Source organism: Capricornis sumatraensis, chromosome 12, assembly GCF_032405125.1.
Source record: "Capricornis sumatraensis isolate serow.1 chromosome 12, serow.2, whole genome shotgun sequence".
Lineage (NCBI taxonomy): Eukaryota > Metazoa > Chordata > Mammalia > Artiodactyla > Bovidae > Capricornis > Capricornis sumatraensis.
The window spans coordinates 40,830,829-40,849,408 of NC_091080.1; the positions used below are offsets into that span (position 1 = coordinate 40,830,829).

At 45.8% G+C, this 18,580-nt stretch overlaps 1 protein-coding gene and 1 non-coding gene across 2 annotated transcripts in view; one reads left to right on the forward strand and one right to left on the reverse strand.

The window, feature by feature from the left end:
- Positions 1-18,580, reverse strand: part of MTUS2 (microtubule associated scaffold protein 2) — a 259,084-nt gene that overhangs the window by 91,690 nt on the left and 148,814 nt on the right. The gene's annotated exons all lie outside the window — the stretch shown is intronic.
- On the forward strand, positions 3,972-4,043 carry TRNAW-CCA (transfer RNA tryptophan (anticodon CCA)). The gene has a single exon. It is a non-coding gene; the product is annotated as a tRNA-Trp (tRNA).

Below are 18,580 nucleotides of genomic sequence, written 5' to 3' on the forward strand. Positions count from 1 at the left end.
CTCAATATGACTTGCGTGCATGCATGCATCAGTCGCTCAGTCGTGTCCAACTCTTTGCGACCCCATGGACTGTAGCCCACTAGCCTTCTCTAATACTGGAGTGCGTTGCCATGCCCTTCTCCAGGGGATCTTGCCAACCCAGGCATCGAACCCGCATCTCTTATGTCTCCTGCATTGGCAAGTGGGTTCTTTAGCACTACAGCCATCTGAATTTGGTTTCATTATTAAAAAAAGTCTCTTCCTATGGGAGAGAAGAGTATCATTTTGGCTGTAATATTTCCCCTTGCTAGCCTCCTCTTACAAAATATATTCTTCCAAAGAGGATGCTTTATAAATACACACAGAATTTTTTTTTCTCCCTTTCTTTGGGGATTCTGCTGTGGTGCACCAAAAAAAGGATTCATTAGCTAAAAAGAATTTTTCAAAATGTAACCCCATGCCAGGTTTAATTATAGACAATATAGGTCAACTGATTTTAAATAGGCCCCAAAGTGGTTCTCCCTGAACTATTTTGCATGTTTCACATGAGTCTGTTTCCCTGTTCCTGAGAACAAGAGGACAGCTAGAAGCAGACGAGTGCTTCCTGTCTGTGAGGAGCCTGTGGACCGTTTCCAGGAATGGTAACAAGCAGATGGAAATAGAAGATGCTGACTCTGCGGGTACTGGGTCTCTTTCTCAGCAGACCAGGAGGGTGAGCCCCTTCTTCAGTGAGGCCCACACCCATGCGGTATCTCCTATGCTCCTGTGTGCACGCCTTCTGATGGGCTCTGAAATCACAGGGCTGGTTCCCACTCCCCAAGGAGGTGAGGGGAGATGGCAGGCTGGAGTGGCAGGAACGCAAAAACCCAGAGCCCAGGACAAGACACCTGCCCTGTGTGGACATGCGTGTTATTCAAATCAGAAGTCAGCCAGGTGAGCCGCAGTTCGAGAAGGATCATTCACTCGGTTTCTGCCTTGGCTCTCCAGGGCCGTCCACTCCCTCCCACTGCAGGGCCTCCAGGCTTGATTCCAGGTCACCCCAGCTGCCCCCAAGAGCTGGGATTAAGATGGAGTGGAAACAGACATCACTTTCTTGAGGTGCTCACATCTATTTTAAAATATTGTTTTTGCTAAGCTGGCTGTTAAAGATACTGCGCAAAGCCTTCCACAAGGGTGAAAAATACACACATATACATTCAATTTTCATGTCATTTGAACTTAGGTTTGCCATTTGCCACGACTGATTCTTTAACAAGACCAGCCAATGAAATTAAAAGTCACAATTCCAAGAACATAATTATCATTTTCAAATACGTCTTTGTGTTCAGAGCCAGACGCCATGCCGCAAGGTCCTCTGATAGACACACAGCAATCTTCATCTCCTACCAGGCTCCCCACCCCCACGTGGCACAGAGCTGGATTTATTCTCACTTCTCTTGCTCGAATCACTGTGTCGCTGTCTTCCCTCCCACCTGTCTCTCAGCCAGCCGGGGGTCTCCTGCCTGAGCCTCACTTTTTCCAGGAAGCCTCTCCACTCACTTCCCGCACACTCTGAGACCTTATCAGCAATCAATCACACGCTGACTTGTATTTTCTCCCTGTGCCACATGTTCATCTGATCTCACACAAATAAGGCCAGCTTTGGAAGGAAGGGCACTGTGTTTTATACCCCAGAAGAGTCTCTTTGGACCCAGACCGTGAAGGTCCCCAGCAGGCACTCTGCCACTTCCTTTGAAAAGTCAGACAGTGTGTACCAGCTGCTGGTGTCAACAGTACCAGTTCTATTTAAACTACTGGACATTTTCAGAGGATGTCTCAAAGGCATCTCAAACTCCACCTGTCTGAGAACTGGGTCCATGGACCTCCGAGGAGCCCACTGGTCCCGCCTTCCATCTCAGTGTGGTGGTGGAAGTTGCTCTGTTGTGTCCGACTCTCTGCAACCCCATGGACTGTAGCCTGCCAGGCTCCTCTCTCCATGGGATTCTCTAGGCAAGAACACTGGAGTGGGTTGCCATTCCCTTCTCCAGGGGATCTTCCCGACCCAGGGATCAAACCTGGGTTTCCTGCACTGCAGGCAGACTCTTTACCATTTGAGCCACCAGGGAACTCCATCTCAGTGAGTGGAACCCTATTCATCTCATCCCCCAGCCCAGCCCTGGCAGCCCCCTTTTTCCTCACCACCCCTTATTCCAACACATCACCAATCCTACCCAACTTACCTCCAAAACACCTCTCCCACCACCACGGACATCTGTCCATCCCTACATTCATTACACTGGTCCAAGCCACCACCATCCACGCCTGGATGGACCACAGCCTTATCTTCCCATGTGGTCTCCCTGCCCGTCTGCTTTTGAAACCTGAGTCTGCCCAGATCACCCTCCACACAAGGGCTTCCTTCTGCTCCTCCACAAGGAACAGGCGTCCTCTCACTTCTTTTTTTTTTTTTTTGTCCCCTCATTTCTTAGGAGGCCCTGCAAGGTCTGGCCCATCAACCAGCTCCCCAGCCTAGGGGTCTATCGACCCCTACCCCAACTAAGTGAGCATGCATATCCCCTCCTGCCACTGTGATTTTTCATGCAGCCCACTTCCTCTAGCACACCTGCTGCCCTCGTGCTCCTGACCTCTCCACCTCTTTCTTCTCAGAGACCACATCCCGGAGCACTGAGATGAGGTCGCAGCCTCCAACCCTGCTTTTTCTCTTTAAAAGACTTGCTCAATCCCTGCGCTGGAGCCCCATCTCCACGAGGGCACAGACTGCATCTGTTCCGCCCTCTGGTGTATTCCCAGCCCTGAGCGTGGCTTCTAGTCTAGAGCAGGCACTTGACTTGAGGATTATTTTCTGAATAAACAGGCAAGTGGTAGAGTCTCCAGAACACTTCCGTGGGTATCCCTTAGCTCACCCTCAGAGCAGTCTCCGTCTCCAGGCGAGGAGACTGAAAGAGAGAGTCCGTGGCCCTCCCAGATCACGGAGCTGGTGAGGCAGACTGAAGTGGGTTTCTGAACGCAGTTCTCTGCTTAGTCCACACGGTGTTTTCTCACTTTACTGTACGAAGTATCATCCCACATATAAGCTCCTAGGAGGCAGCGGAACGAAGCGATGAAGTCTGAACGACCTTGCCCTTGGGTCAGACTCCAACCTGGCTCTGGGTCACTTGTATGACTTCAGGCAAAATGGCTCTTCTCTCTAGGTCCCAGCAGTGCCCATCCACAGGGCTGTGGTGAGAATTAACCAGGACTGGCGGTGGTAAGCCCCTGCCAAGTGCTTGGCACTCGGTAAGATACACAAACGTTAGCTAATGACAAGGAGTGATAAACGGTACCCGAGCCTTTCTTACTTGCAGTAGCTCTAACTCACTCCCCTAGGCTGGCAGACAATTTTGTGCAGTGTACCCACGTCACGAGATGGTGACTGCAGCCATGAAATTAAAAGACGCTTGCTCCTTGGAAGAAAAGCTATGACAAACCTAGGCAGCATATTAAAAAGCAGAGACATTACTTTGCCAACTGGCCTGTATAGTCAAAGCTGTGGTTTTTCCAGGTGTAATCTACGGATGTGAGAGTTGGACCATAAAGAAGGCTGAAGGCTGAAGAATTGATGCTTTTGAACTGTGGTCCTGGAGAAGACTCTTGAGAGGCCCTTGGACCTCAAGGAGATCAAACCAGTCCACCCTAAAGGAAATCAATACTGAATATTCATTGGAAGGACTGATGCTGAAGCTCCAATACTTTGGCTACCTGATGCAAAGAGCCTATTCATTAGAAAAGACCCTGATGCTGGGAAAGATTGAAGGTGGGACGAGAAGGGGACAACAGAGGACAAAATGGCTGGATGGCATCAATGACTCAATGGACATGAGTTTGAGCAAGCTCCGGGAGATGGCGAATAACAGGGGAGCCTGGCGTGGTGTAGTCCACGGGATCACAGAGAGTCACAGACACAATTGAGTGACTGAATAACAAGTCTAAGCTCTACGCTCTAAGCTCTATCTTCCCTGGTGGCTCAGAGGTTAAAGTGTCTGCCTCCAATGCGGGAGACCCAGGTTCGATCCCTGGGTTGGGAAGATCCCCTGGAGAAGGAAATGGTAACCCACTCTAGTATTCTTGCCTGGAGAATCCCACGGATGAAGATGCCTGGTAGGTCCACAGGGTTGCAAAGAGTCGGACATGGCTGAGCAACTTCACTTAGTTCACTTAAGCTCTACACTATAAGCACAGACAGCTTCTGATTATGTAACATCAAATCCTTTTGCTTCAGTGTGTTAGGAATTTGGCCCTTCTTTGCTTGCCCCAGTTGCAAACTTGCTCCTCACCCTGGCTAGTCTACATTATATACCCCAGATTTTTTCCTGGCACAGAGCTTTCTCTCTTCCTCAACTCTAGGACTGCCTGTGTCTCAGGAGAAGCCGAGAAATCTGCCCCTTGAGGTCCCCAGCTATAGATTCCAGGCTCAGGAAGAATTCTAGTCAGCTATGGAGTCCAGTCTGGGTTGTTTTACCTCTTTATTCCTTAGCTAATTTCAGTCCTCCTAAAATCAATGCAGATTTTCCTAGAAGGGAATAAAAAACAGGCGGTCAGGGCTGTTCCCAGGCAGGCATGGGCTCTGTGGCAGCTAAACTAACCTGCTTCTTCTTTGCTGAGAGAAGCACTCTGTGAAGCTCCCTTCCTCTATCAGAACAACTTAACTACAGTAAGTCCCCTACATATGAACCTTCAGTTGCAAACTTGTGAAGATGCGAATGTCTGTTTGCACGTCCAATCATGTAGGTTGGTTCACGAGTCTGGCATGCACTGCCCTGTGTGTGCGTCTTCTGCAAGTGGTTGTGCTTTTGCTTGCTTCACTGTACAGTATAAAATACAGCTGGACAGCATCTTTATTTCAAGCCCAGGATGTCCAGAAGCAAGGGGAAAAGCAGTGGTGACGTACAGTTCAGAACTCTAGAGCCGACTGTTAGCTGGGTACCTAGGCTAACTTTGTTGGTCTTATGAACAAACTGGACTGATGAAGGTGCTCTCAGCATGGAACTCATCTGTATGAAGAGGACTTACCCTACTGCAAATAGAAATTAAAGATGGAGACCACCAACATGGGACAGCTCACTAACAAGGCCAAAGTCCAAGCCGTGGAGAAGTGAGTCCGGTGCGGGGAGCCCCCTTTCTCTTGCGAACTCCCCCACTTTAAACTCTGTTATCTTTAAAGCAAATGCTACTATATGTAGCTTGAAATCACTCAGAGAACGGGTGAGCTCGTGGCCTGAGACTGTTCTCCAGTATCATCTGAGATTCGTGGCTACCCACATCAGGATCCGTGCTAGCCACTCTGATGCCAGCATGACTGTGTCCCCTAAGCCCCTCTCTCTCTCTGGCCATGGGACAGGGGTATCCTGGGATCCGGGTGACCGGTTGCCCTTGTGTTTCTTCCTGTTGTGAGAGGTGGTGTGGAACACAAGGGCAAAGAACGCTGGTTGAGAGTCAGATGCCTTCAAATCCTGGCTGCACTGTGCAGCCTTCGCTACTAAGCCTTTCTCATCTCCAGTTTTCCATCTGTGAAAAGGAGACTGCCTCACGTACAGGGTGGTTTTTATAGCCCCAGGGCCTCATCTGGAGGCTAGAACACATTACCGGCTCAAAAAACACAAATTCCACCATTCTGTCTTATTTTCAGTCATAACAACAACAAAAAGACTGTTACAGATATGAACGTCAAAAATTCAAGTCATCACAAGTATACTTTTCCTGTTCTCTGCCTGCCCTTCATCTCTACTTGGTGCCTCTGATTTTCCTCAGTTTGGAGAAATGTTGTCTTGTGGCTTTTAGGTTAAAAACCATTGTTGTTGTTGTTCAGTTGCTCAGTCGTGTCCAACTCTTTGCGACCCCATGGACTGCAGCACGCCAGGCTTCCCTGTCCTTCACTAGCTCCTGGAGTTTGCTCAAACTCATGTCCATTGAGCTGGTGTTGCCATGATTTCTCAATTTAGGATGGCAGAAATCAGCCACTTTCCAGGTGAAGCCCCCCTCTCCTGGGTTTTCTTCTCTCCGATGCCACCCGGCTTGATTCCAAGCGGGTCCTGGTGCGGCTGGGCTGGGTGGCCCCCGGCTCTCCTTGCACATGCTCCGGGGCTGGCAGCCTCTGACCGTGACTCATCTGGAAGGCCTCTGGTGTCTCCTTTCAGCTCACACCTGCTGTGTGCACAACCACGCATGCCGTAAGGGCTGTGGCCCCGGCCCTGTCCTCGCGGCGTCCGCACTGCGGCTCTGGTCATCACGCCCACGCCGATCTCCCACTCCGTCTCCCACGGGTGGTGTTCTCCGCACCCTAGAGCTGCCAGGGCACTCAGCCTGCCCTCCCCCTTCCATCCACCTCTGCTCTATCACCCGCAGTCCACCGTGGCTCGAAGGTCAGGAAGGTCTGTGACCACCAGGAGTCCACGTGAGATGAGCAAGGCAAAGAGCTCCATCACCCTTTCGTCAACGTCGTTTAATGGCTCAGTTGCGTCCGACTCTTTGGGGATCCCCATGGACTGCAGCCCCCCAAGACTCCTCTGTCCATGGGATTCTCCAGGCAAGAATACTGGAGTGGGTTGCCATTCCCTTCCCCAGGGGATCTTCCTGACCCAAGGATCAAACCCATGTCTCCTGCATTGGCAGGCGGCGCCTCTACCACTGTGCCACCAGGGAAGCCCTCCCCCCTGCCATCATCCTGAGACCCACTGAATTCTGGGGGCTCCACCGAGTTTTCTCTCTCCTCCTGGACTCATCCTGAAGCAGGTGCAAACTGAGTAAGCCTGATCTTGCAATTCTTCTGGAACTCTCTTCCCTTCCCAGCTTGGATAATTTCCCTTTAACTGAGGAAGACCAGGAGCCTAAGAGATTCATTTCTGCTCAGATTAACTGCCCTTTTCGAAGCTTTCTCTGCCTCTTGGGCTTTTCAGGCTGAAGGTGAGAATCTGAGTCCTTGTTAGCTCCAAGGCTGAGCTACAGCGAGTAGTGTCTTGTGCTGGGTGGACCAAGTCTTAGGCTGGGCCGGGGCACGTGGACATGACGTACTGCAAATCACCATTCTACACACTGTCCCACTACAAATATAACCTATTCCTGCGAAGAAGTGAGAACGCACCTCATCAAACACTAGCTATATCTGCCTTTCCTATCAGTTTCTAAAGAATAAGACCCAAAGGACATATGAAAATGACATATGGATTGCAATTCTTACACATTTACTTGAAAAATTAACATATAATAACACTGTGTTATGTGTGCACGTGATCTTTTTGTGTGTACACGTCTATAAATGTGACAGCATGCATAGGTTTCTGTAACCACCACCACAACTAGAATACACAACAGTTCCACTGCTTCAAAAACCTCCCTTTACCTACCGGACAGCACAGGGTTATGCGGCAGCCTGGATGGGAGGGGCGTTTAGGGGAGAACTGTTGCTGTTGTTCAGCCTGTAGGTCAGGTCTGACTCTGTGACCGCATGGACTGCAGCACGCCAGGCTTCCCTGTCCTTCACCATCTCCCAGAGCTTGCTCAAACGCATGTCCATTGAGTCGATGATGCCATCCAACCATCGCATCCTGCCCTCAGTCTTTCCCAGTGTAAAAGTCTTTTCCAATGAGTTAGCTCTCTCCACTGGGGGAGAATGGATACATATATATGTATGGCTGAGTTCACTCCTGTTCACCTGTAACTATCACAACATTGTTAATCAGCTATGCTGCTAAGTCACTTCAGTCGTGTCTGACTCTGTGCGACCCCATAGACGGCAGCCCACCAGGCTCCCTCGTCCCTGGGATTCTCCAGGCAAGAACTCTGGAGTGGGTTGTCATTTCCTTCTCCAAGGCATGAAAGTGAAAAGTCAAAGTGAAGTCGCTCAGGTTGTGTCCGACTCCCAGCAACTCCACGGACTGCAGCCCACCAGTCTCCTCCGTCCATGGGATTTTCCAGGCAAGAGTACTGGAGTGGGGTGCCATTGCCTTCTCCATTAATCAGCTAGACTCAAATATAAAATAAAAATGTGTTTTAAAAAATCTCCCTTTGTACACCCTTCTCACATCCCTGACCCCTGGCAACTGCTAATCTGTTCTCCATTGCTATGGTTTTGCCTTTTGGAAGATCTCACAGAATCAAAGAGCATGCCATCTCGAGTGTAGCTTCTTGAACTCAGCATAAAGCGTTTGCAAATCATGCGAGCTGTGACGTGCATTGACAGATCATTCCTTTTTATACCTGTGAGATCTGTGGTGATTTCCCCTCTTTCATTCCTGATGCTGCTAAGTTTGTCTTTTTGTTTGCCAGACTTCCATTTATCACTTTTGTTGATTGTTTCAAAGAAACAGCTATCAGTTTCATTGATTCTATTATTTTTCTGTTTTCAGTGTCACTAATTTCTCCTCATCTGTATTTCCTTCCATTTTCTTGCTTTGAGGTTATTTTTGTGCTATGCTGTACCTATGATACAGGCTACAAACATATTCTTCTTCGAGTGTCTTGAGGTAGAAGCTAACTGATTTAAATCTTTTGTTTTTTCTGAGTTTTTAATACTAAAATATCATTTTAGGCATGATGTTAGCCATGCTGCACAAATTTCTAAATGTTGCAATTTGATTTTTTTTTTTTCATTTCAGTTTAAAATTTTCCCTTGAGACTTCTTTTTGAAACTCGGGTTATTTAGCATATGTCTTTTAATTTCCAAATGGTTAAAGATTTTCCTGTTACCCTTCTCTTATTGACTTTTGTCTAATTTCATCAAGGTCAGATAACATATTTTGTATGATTCTAACTACTTACATTTGTAAATTTTATGACCGTAAATACTTTCTATCTTTGTGAATGTTCCATGTACACTGAAAAGAATGTATATTCTGCCATTGTTGGGTGCAGTATTTTATATACATCTATAAGTTCTCATTGGTTAATGATGTTATTCACTTCTTCTATATCTTTGCTAGTCTTCTGTCGACTGCTTCTGTTTATTACTGAGAGAGGAGGTGTTGAAATCTCCCAGGCATAATTTTATGTCGGTCATCTTCTCCTTTCAGTTCTGTTTTTGCCTGGTGGGTTTTACAGCTCTATTGTTAGACAGACACATTGAGGCCTGTTATATGTTCTTGGTAAATTAACCCTTTTACATTGTACAACGTCCCTCTTACCCTTGGTAATTTGCTCTAAAGTCTACCTTGTGTGCTATCAACACAGCCACTCCATGACTTTGGATTTGTGGTTCCATGTTCCATCCTTCTATTGATACTTTTAACCTGCATCTTTCTGTATTTTAAGCAAAATTCTTGTTGACAGCAGACAGCTGAGTCGTTTTTTAATCCATGTTTCCATACATACCCTGACAATTTTTTTAAAGATTTTTTTGATGTGGACCATTTCCAAAGTCTTTGGTGTATTTGTTATGATACTGCTTCTGCTTTTTGATTTTTTGTTTTTTTTAGCCCTGAAGCATGTGGGATCTTAGACCTCTGACCAGGGATCAAACCCATGTACTCTGCGTTGCAAGATGGATTCTTAACCACTGGACCAGCAGGGAAGTTCCTTGGTGCTTTGCAAATGTTAGGAGGGCTATTTGACTGGATTTATTATTTATTTCATTATTGTTAGATTACCAGGTGTTAAATAGTTGACTGTGGTGTTGGAGAAGACTCTTGAGAGTCCCTTGGACTGCAAGGAGATCCAACCAGTCCATTCTAAAGGAGATCAGTCCTGGGTGCTCATTGGAAAGACTGATGCTAAAGCTGAAACTCCAATACTTTGGCCACCTCATGCAAAGAGTTGAGTCATTGGAAAAGACTGATGCTGGGAGGGATTGGGGGCAAGAGGAGAAGGGGACGATAGAGGATGAGATGGCTGGATGGCATCACTGACTCGATGGGCATGAGTTTGGATAAACTCCGGGAGTTGGTGATGGACAGGGAGGCCTGGCGTGCTGCGATTCATGGGGTCGCAAAGAGTCGGACACGACTGAGCGACTAAACTGAAATGAAATAGTTGATAAATGAAGTAATAAGCAAAATGACTGATCAAGGCAACTTGAGTTAGCTATATAATGGGCATCAAAACACCTGCACCAGAAGTTTAATATGAGGATTAAATGAGATGATGCACATAAAATATAAAGGGCAGAACAGTGTCCAGGACACACTGGGTATTTACAACTAATTTTCCCCTAAATCCTGGAGGCTTTTCAGCAGATTTTTCAAAAGATTAAAGTGACAAGGTTCTCTGTACTGGAACAACTGAGCAATTCCTGAATGTAAAGTCACTGGATCCAAACAGAGTCAGCCTAAAATATCAATAATTTGTTCAGTCGCTCAGTCGTGTCCTACTCTTCATGACCCCAAGGACTGCAGCACACCAGGCTTCCCTGTCCTTCACTATCTCCTGGAGTTTGTGCAAACTTAACTCATGTCCATTGAGTCGATGATGTCATCCAACCGTCTCATCCTAACTACCTTCATGTTTTTTATGTCTCTTGGAGAACTGATCCCTTCATTCATAATGTGGTATCCTCTTTATCTGTGATGATCTTATTCTGAAGTCTGCCTTGCTAAGATTATAAAATTATAGCTATTCCAACTTTCTTTGGATTAGTGCTAGCATGGTATATCTTTCTCCATCCCTTTACTTTGGTAAGAGTCTTTATACTTATTTATTTTTAAAACTTACTGTTTTATATTGGAGTATAGTGGATTAACAATGTTGCAATAGTGTCAGATGTACAGCAGAACAACTCAGCCATACATATCCATGTATCCATTCTCCCTCAAACTCCCCTCCCATCCAGGCTGCCACTTAACACAGAGCATAGAGTTTTTATATTTAAATAGGTTTTCTTTTTCTTTTTTTTAAAATACAAATTTATATATTTAATTGGAGGCTAATTACTTTACAATATTGTATTGGTTTTGCCATACACTGACATGAGTCCACCACAGGTGTACATGTGTTCCCCATCCTGAATCCCCCCTCCCACCTCCCTCCACATACCATCCCCCTGGGTCATCCCAGTGCACCAGCCCCGAGCATCCTGTATCATGCATCGAACCTGGACTGGCGATTTGTTTCACATATGATATTATACATGTTTCAATGCCATTCTCCCAAATCATCCCACCCTCGCCCTCTCCCACAGAGTCCAAAAGACTGTTCAATACATCTGTGTTTCTTTCGCTGTCTCGCATACAGGGTTATCATTACCATCTTTCTAAATTCCATATATATGCGTTAGTATACTGTACTGGTGTTTTTCTTTCTGGCTTACTTCACTCTGTATAACAGGCTTCAGTTTCATCCACCTCATTACATTAGAACTGATTTAAATGTATTCTTTTTAATGGCTGAGTAATACTCCACTGTGTATATGTACCACAGCTTTCTTATCCATTCATCTGCTGATGGACATCTAGGTTGCTTCCATGCCCTGGCTATTATAAACAGTGCTGCAATGAACACTGGGGTATACATGTCTCTTTCAATTCTGGTTTCCTCGGTGTGTATGCCCAGCAGTGGGATTGCTGGGTCATAAGGCAGTTCTATTTCCAGTTTTTTAAGGAATCTCCACACTGTTCTCCACAGTGGCTGTACTAGTTTACATTCCCACCAACAGTGTAAGAGGGTTCCCTTTTCTCCACACCCTCTCCAGCATTTATTGCTTGTAGACTTTTGGATTGCAGCCATTCTGACTAGCGTGAAATGGTACCTCATTGTGGTTTTGATTTGCATTTCTCTGATAATGAGTGATGTTGAGCATCTTTTCATGTGTTTGTTAGCCATCCGTATGTCTTCTTTGGAGAAATGTCTGTTTAGTTCTTTGGCCCATTTTTTGATTGGGTCATTTATTTTTCTGGAATTGAGCTGCAGGAGTTGCTTGTATATTTTTGAGATTAGTTGTTTGTCAGTTGCTTCATTTGCTAGTATTTTCTCCCATTCCGAAGGCTGTCTTTTCACCTTGCTTATAGTTTCCTTTGTTGTGCAGAAGCTTTTAATTTTAATTAGGTCCCATTTGTTTATTTTTGCTTTTATTTCCAATATTCTGGGAGGTGGGTCATAGAGGATCCTGCTGCGATTTATGTCAGAGAGTGTTTTGCCTCTGTTCTCCTCTAGGAGTTTTATAGTTTCTGGTCTTACGTTTAGATCTTTAATCTATTAAATAGGTTTCCTTGTGGATAACATATAGTTCTGTTAAAAAAAAACAAACAAACCCTTTTTGACTATCTCTGTCTTTTAAGTAGTGTGTTTAGACCACTCACATTTCATGTGATTATGGTTCTGGCTGGATTAATATCTTTGTAACTTTTCTATGCATTGCACTGGGGTTTCCCAGGTAGCACTAGAGGGAAAGAACTTGCTTGCCGATACAGGGGACATGGGTTCGATCCCTGGGTCGGGAAGATCCCCTGGCAAAGGGAATGGCAACCCACTCCAGTATTCTTGCCTGGAGAATCCCATAGACAGAGGAGCCTGGCGGGCTGTAGTGGATAGGGTCCCATGGACAGAGGAGCCTGGCGGGCTGCAGTGGATAGGGTCCCATGGACAGAGGAGCCTGGCGGGCTGCAGTGGATAGGGTCCCATGGACAGAGGAGCCTGGCGGGCTGCAGTGGATAGGGTCCCATGGACAGAGGAGCCTGGCGGGCTGCAGTGGATAGGGTCCCATGGACAGAGGAGCCTGGCAGGCTGCAGTGGATAGGGTCCCAAAGAGTCAAACACGACTAAAGCTACAACATGCATGCACTGCATTTATTCTCCATTTTTCCCTCCTCTCCTTCTGCCTCCTTTGAGCTTGTAAAATAGATGCACTGCAATTCTTTCACGCTGAAACAATAATGGGGTGCCGGGAGCCAGTGTGAGGAATCCCGCCCGTGACAAGGTCATGAGGAAGGAAGCTGACATACGCAAGGCGTGCTCAGACTTCAGGGACCCCTCTGGAAATTCCTAAGCATGTACCCCAACAAAAATCTGCCGGCTTTTGTGCTCTGCTTTTCCACTCTTCTGACATTTTCTGGAAAAAGTCAATTCAGGGCTTTAGTCTGCTGCATTTGAAAGAGTGTTTCAATCCAAATACCCCTCTGATGGCTTTCTAGCCTGCCTGCAGGACTCGTACAGCTGCGCATGTGATTGTTTGAGGCCTCCTGACCGCAGGAGGCACAGGAAGCTTAAAACATCCTAGGAATGTAGGGGCTTCCGAAGAGTCAAAATCTTTAGAATAGGACTGATTAAAAGTTTCATTTGTTGAGTCAATGCTTGCTGCCAAGTTTTCATATCCTTTGTTTTTAGATATAGTTGGTATATAAAAAAACAAGTAGAAGACCTGGTATTAGCAACATTAGATCTTTGAGTTAAGTACCTTCTTTGTTATAACCCACTGTGTCTTTGTTCTATAGAGATGTAACTTTAGCGCTTTTAAGGAGATGCAGATTAAAGAAAAACACTTCAGGAGAAACAAAATTAACATTCATTGAGGAAGAGAGCCAAAAAGTGTTAACAAGCCTCTTGGCCAGAAGATAATGTAAATCACCTGAGACCTTTTGTATACAAAATGATGTATAGAAAGAGTCTGGGCTGCGAACGCTACATAATTTTGTGTTACCCATTGATCTCCATGTTTTATCAAAAGTATAAAAGGCCTTGTGAACAATAAAGGAGGGGACCAGCTTCTCAGACCAGCTTCTCGGACCAGTTTCTCGGACCAGCTTCTCGGACCAGTTTCTTGAACTAGTCTCTCGGCCTGGTTTCTGGGGAATCTGGCTCCCCCCGTGTCTCTCTCTCTCTCATTTTCTCTCCCTTTCCCTCTCTCTGCTCTTTACTTTAATTTCAGGCTGAATTTTCATCTGGGGCGCGGAGGCTCGCCAGGTCTACTTACTTGCCGTGGTTGTTAAGACCCGCGCGAAAGGGAGCTTAAGGCGAGGCACCCTTAGATATTCAAGCGGGCGCCGGTGGCCCAACGTAGATGGTGCAAATTCCTTGTCTGGAATTTTATTGGTCTTCCGCGTAAACCAAGCTATTCAGCCTTCTTCCTCCACTTAATCTTCCTACTACACTATAGTTTCTTAATCTAATCTTATATTAATAAATAAACGAGTTTTTCCACGCCAACGCCGTCCACCCTTCGAATTCCCTGGATCCACCGGGGCTGGACCCCGGCAATGGGGGCATACTCCTGAAGAAAAATTTGAGAAATGATACCCCCTCTGCCTATTCTGTCAGCAGTTTTTATGATGCCTCTGTTTTAAGGAGAACACTGCCATGTTACAGAGTCAGTGTTTTTCAGGTTTAAATATTTCTCCTTCTGTTCCTGGTGGAGCAGACATCATGAGCCTTTATAATCTCTAGGGACTGAATTACAGACATAGATTGTTGGACTCTCAATATGTAACTGCTTTCATGAATGATCTCCTAGTCAAGCTGCTTGCAGCGTATGACATCAATCTTATTCTTGCTGTCTTAGTACTTTGATTGTCAGGAATAAAATGAACAATGAAAGCAGCTGTGTGATTTTAATTTCAAACCTAGCATCACTGACGTGTGTGCAACAGGCAGGTTTGCAATTAGCACTTTAGCGAACGAGGGGAGGCGAGCAGCATCTGCTTTTGTAAAACACTCTGGAATTTAAGGTAATCCTTGGCCAGCACTCCTCTCAGAGCACAGATTTCATTTCCAGCCAATGGCCTGTAGATGTCACCATTGCCATTTCTGATGGGGAAAAGCACCAGCTTCACCACAAGCTTGTTCAGTGGCTCAGTCGTGTCCGACTCTTTGCAACCAAATGGACAGCAGCATGCCAGGCTTCTCTGTCCATCACCAACTCCCAGAGCTTGCTCAAACTCATGTCATCAAGTCGGCGATGCCACCCAAACATCTCATCCTCTGTCGTCCCCCTCTCCTCCCACCTTTAATCTTTCCCAGCATCAGGGTCTTTTCCAATGAGTTGCCTCTTTGCATCAGGTGGCCAAAGTACTGGAGCTTCAGTTTCAGCATCAATCCTTCCAATGAATATTCAGGGCTGATTTCCTTTAGGACTGACTGGTTTGATCTCCTTTCCATCCAAGGGATTCTCAAGAGTCTTTAACAGCACCACAATTTGAAATTATTAGTTCTTTGGTGCTGGATCTTCTTTACGGTTCAACCCTTACATCTATCTATACAAAGAAAAACCATAGCTTTGACTAGATGGACCTTTGTCAGCAAAATGATGCCTGTTTTTTATTATACTGTCTAGATTTGTCATAGTTTTTCTTCCAAGGAACAAGCGTCTTTTATGGCTGTGGTCACCATACTCAGTGATTTTGGAGTCCACGGTGATGGGGGCCAAACCTGTTGAACCATTTGGTTGTTAAGGAACCAGGGGAGTCTGCTTGTTCTGACCCATTTACAGATGCTCCTCTGAAAGTGCCAAACTCTGGATACTTTCTCATTCTGTATCATTCTCATCTACTGTCTGGTACCTGGTTTTACAGTTCACTCCCTCTTTCAGAAACTCCTCTCTCATTTGGCTTCTTCGAGGAGGGACTCTCCTGTTCGCACTGACCTTTCTCCTCATCGCCTGTGTTTCCTTTCTTTCCCACTCCTTCTCCTTGGGTCCCTACAGAGGCTCTGTCCCGTGTCCTCCTGTACACACGCTCCTGTCAATCACCCTCTTCTAATGTCACTTCTACACAAATGACTCCCAAATCTGCTTTTCTAGAGCTTCCTTTTTCTCTCCTGACATTTAAACTCATGTTTAACTTCCTCATGGAGCCCCTAGCATCACAAAGAACAAAGAATCTTGGAAATCAACAGAGCAGGACTAGTCCAGGTTGAGGGAGGAGATGTTACATATGGGAGCAGGCTCCTCTGTCCATGGGGTTCTCCAGGCCAAGGATCCTGAAGTGGGTTGTCATTTCCTTCTCTAGGGGATCTTCATGGGTAACTATAATATAAAATAATAAGCTCCTCCCACTTGAAATTCCTGAGAGAACGGGACAGAGAGCACTCCTGGAACATGCGATAGAATTCTCAACAATTTTTTCTGAATTCCAAAGGAACAGATGATAGTATATTTGAGTAATATACGTATTGTGTAAAAGTACATTTTTGGAGGAAAAATGTCCATCCCTACAGGTTCACTGGACCTAGACGCTGAGGGTTCATGGATGCACAAAGTGTGCAGTTCCAGAGAAAATAGTTAAACAGAGAACCCGCCACCTCTTTATAAATATTCCTGAGCCGTAAACACAAGAGTCCTACTTGAGTATAACACTCCTCAGTTTTGTGATTTCCATTTGGGACTTGTTGGGGCCAGGGTGGGAACGGTTTACCTCTTACCACCTGGAGCCTCTTGGACTTGTAAACCCCAATGGACCCCCTAACTGGCTCACAGGCTGGGTCCTGGGGTCCTGGATCCACCCTCTCCTTTGTGTCAGACCCTCCTCCTCACCCTCCCACCCTTTGCCCAGATTATTACTACAAGCAGCTGAGCTTCCTGAGTGTTTTCTCTGCTTGGGGTTCTCTTTCCACCGTCCATCCCATACTCTGCTATTATATCACCTGTCCTGAAATGCAGCTTCAAATGTACTCTGTCTAAAACTCTCAGAGCCTCCTCACTGCCTCAAATTGAGCCTCTCTGTACTTTGCTATTTGAATCACCAAACCCTTCTGCCTCATTTCTGGCTACTGACAGTCCAGAAGCTCCACACTTTAAGCAAATCAGGCTCTACTCCTGGCAGATCCAGTCTGGTTTGTTCCAGGGCTGTGCCGCCCGCTAAGCCGGGACCCCCATCTCTGCCGTGGAAGCCTGATTTACTCTCGAGGGCCAGTACACAAGCATCCGTCTTCTTTGAAAGGCCATGTGGCCCCGGCTGGAGTAATCACTCCCTGTGGGACCCCTGAGAGCCACATCAATACTCTGTCCTCCAGGGATTCGAATAAGTGTCTTTCCCCTCTGGAATTAGAAGGCAGTGTCTGAGACTGAGTTTTTAAATCTTCCACTTAACCAACAGGTGTAGAATTAAACTGAATGGCTAGGATGCATGGTGATGTATATTTGGGGTCAGAGATAATTCAAAGAGTGTATGTGGAGTAAAGAGGTGGGTCTCGCTGTAACTCACTCAGGCCCTGAGGGTCCTGGTACAAACGGACCATGTTCCCAATCCTCCCCTAAATATAAGGCATAGTACAAATCCTCACAGCCTTGAAGGCTGTGTGGAGAGGGAGAGGAAATACCATATCATTCTGGAAGACATGGGCTGGACATGAGTTGATACGGGTTGGACATTGGCTGGACATGGGTTGATATGACATTACTTTGTCTACAAAGGTTCATCTAGTCAAGGCTATAGTTTTTCCAGTGGTCATGTATGGATGTGAGAGTTGGACTATAAAGAAAGCTGAGTGCTGAAGAATTGATGCTTTTGAACTGTGGTGTTGGAGAAGACTCCTGAGAGTCCCTTGGACAGCAAGGAGATCCAACCAGTCCATCCTAAAGGAAATCAGTCCTGAATATTCACTGGAAGGACGATGCTGCAGCTGAAACTCTTAATACTTTGGCCACCTGATGGGAAGAACTGACTCACTGGAAAAGACCCTGACGCTGGGAAAGATTGAGGGCAGGAGGAGAAGGGGACGACAGAGGATGAGATGGTTGGATGGCATCGCTGACTCAATGGACAGGAGTTTGAGTAAACTCCGAGAGTTGGTGATGGACAGGGAGGCCTGGCATGCTGCAGTCCATGGGGTCAAAAAGAGCTGGACACAACTGAGCAACTGAACTGAACTGATATGGGTTGGATATGGGTTGATATGGGTTGTATTGTGGCTCCATTGCATTCTAATTCTATCGTCTTGGGAAGGCTACAGAACCTCCCTGAGCCTCCGTCTCCTCAACTGTTCCATGAAAATAATGTCAACACCAGGCAGGGTTCTGTGAGGGTTAAAATGTTATATGTAAGCTGTCTGAGACACTGGAGATGGTCAATAAACAAGAGTGATGTTGTTATTAAAATGCTTTGTCTTTTACTTTTTGAACTCTATAGAACCTTTCATTGGTGGAGGCAGGGTTGATTAAAACCTACTAACATAAGTGAATTGAAGATGAAACGTTAAATATATGAACTACATTAAAAATATGTACACCCCTAACTGAGGCTTCCCTGGTGGCTCAGACAGTAAAGAATCTGCCTGAAATGCAGGAGACCCAGGTTCAATCCCTAGGTCAGGAAGAACCACTGGAGAAGGAAATGGCAAACCCACTCCAGTATTCTTGGCTGGGAAATCCCACGGACAGAGGAACCACAAAGAGTCTGAGGAGAGAGCAACTAACTCTTTCATACTATATACTTTAGGGAAAAGGAGGCTGATGCTTATTAATTTTGATTAAGCTTAGAAAATACACAAATGCTTGACATTAATTTTCATTCTCTGTATGCCTAATAATATTTTCAATAATAAATAAAAAGTATTAAAACCAACATCTGTCACATTCATAAAGTAAAATGATAAAAAATTATACAAACCAATATGAAAAAACTGAATAAATATAATAAACCTAATTAAAAATGAAATGAAAATAAATACACTCTCAGATGTACCTTGTAAAATTTGATGCTACAGGGCGAGG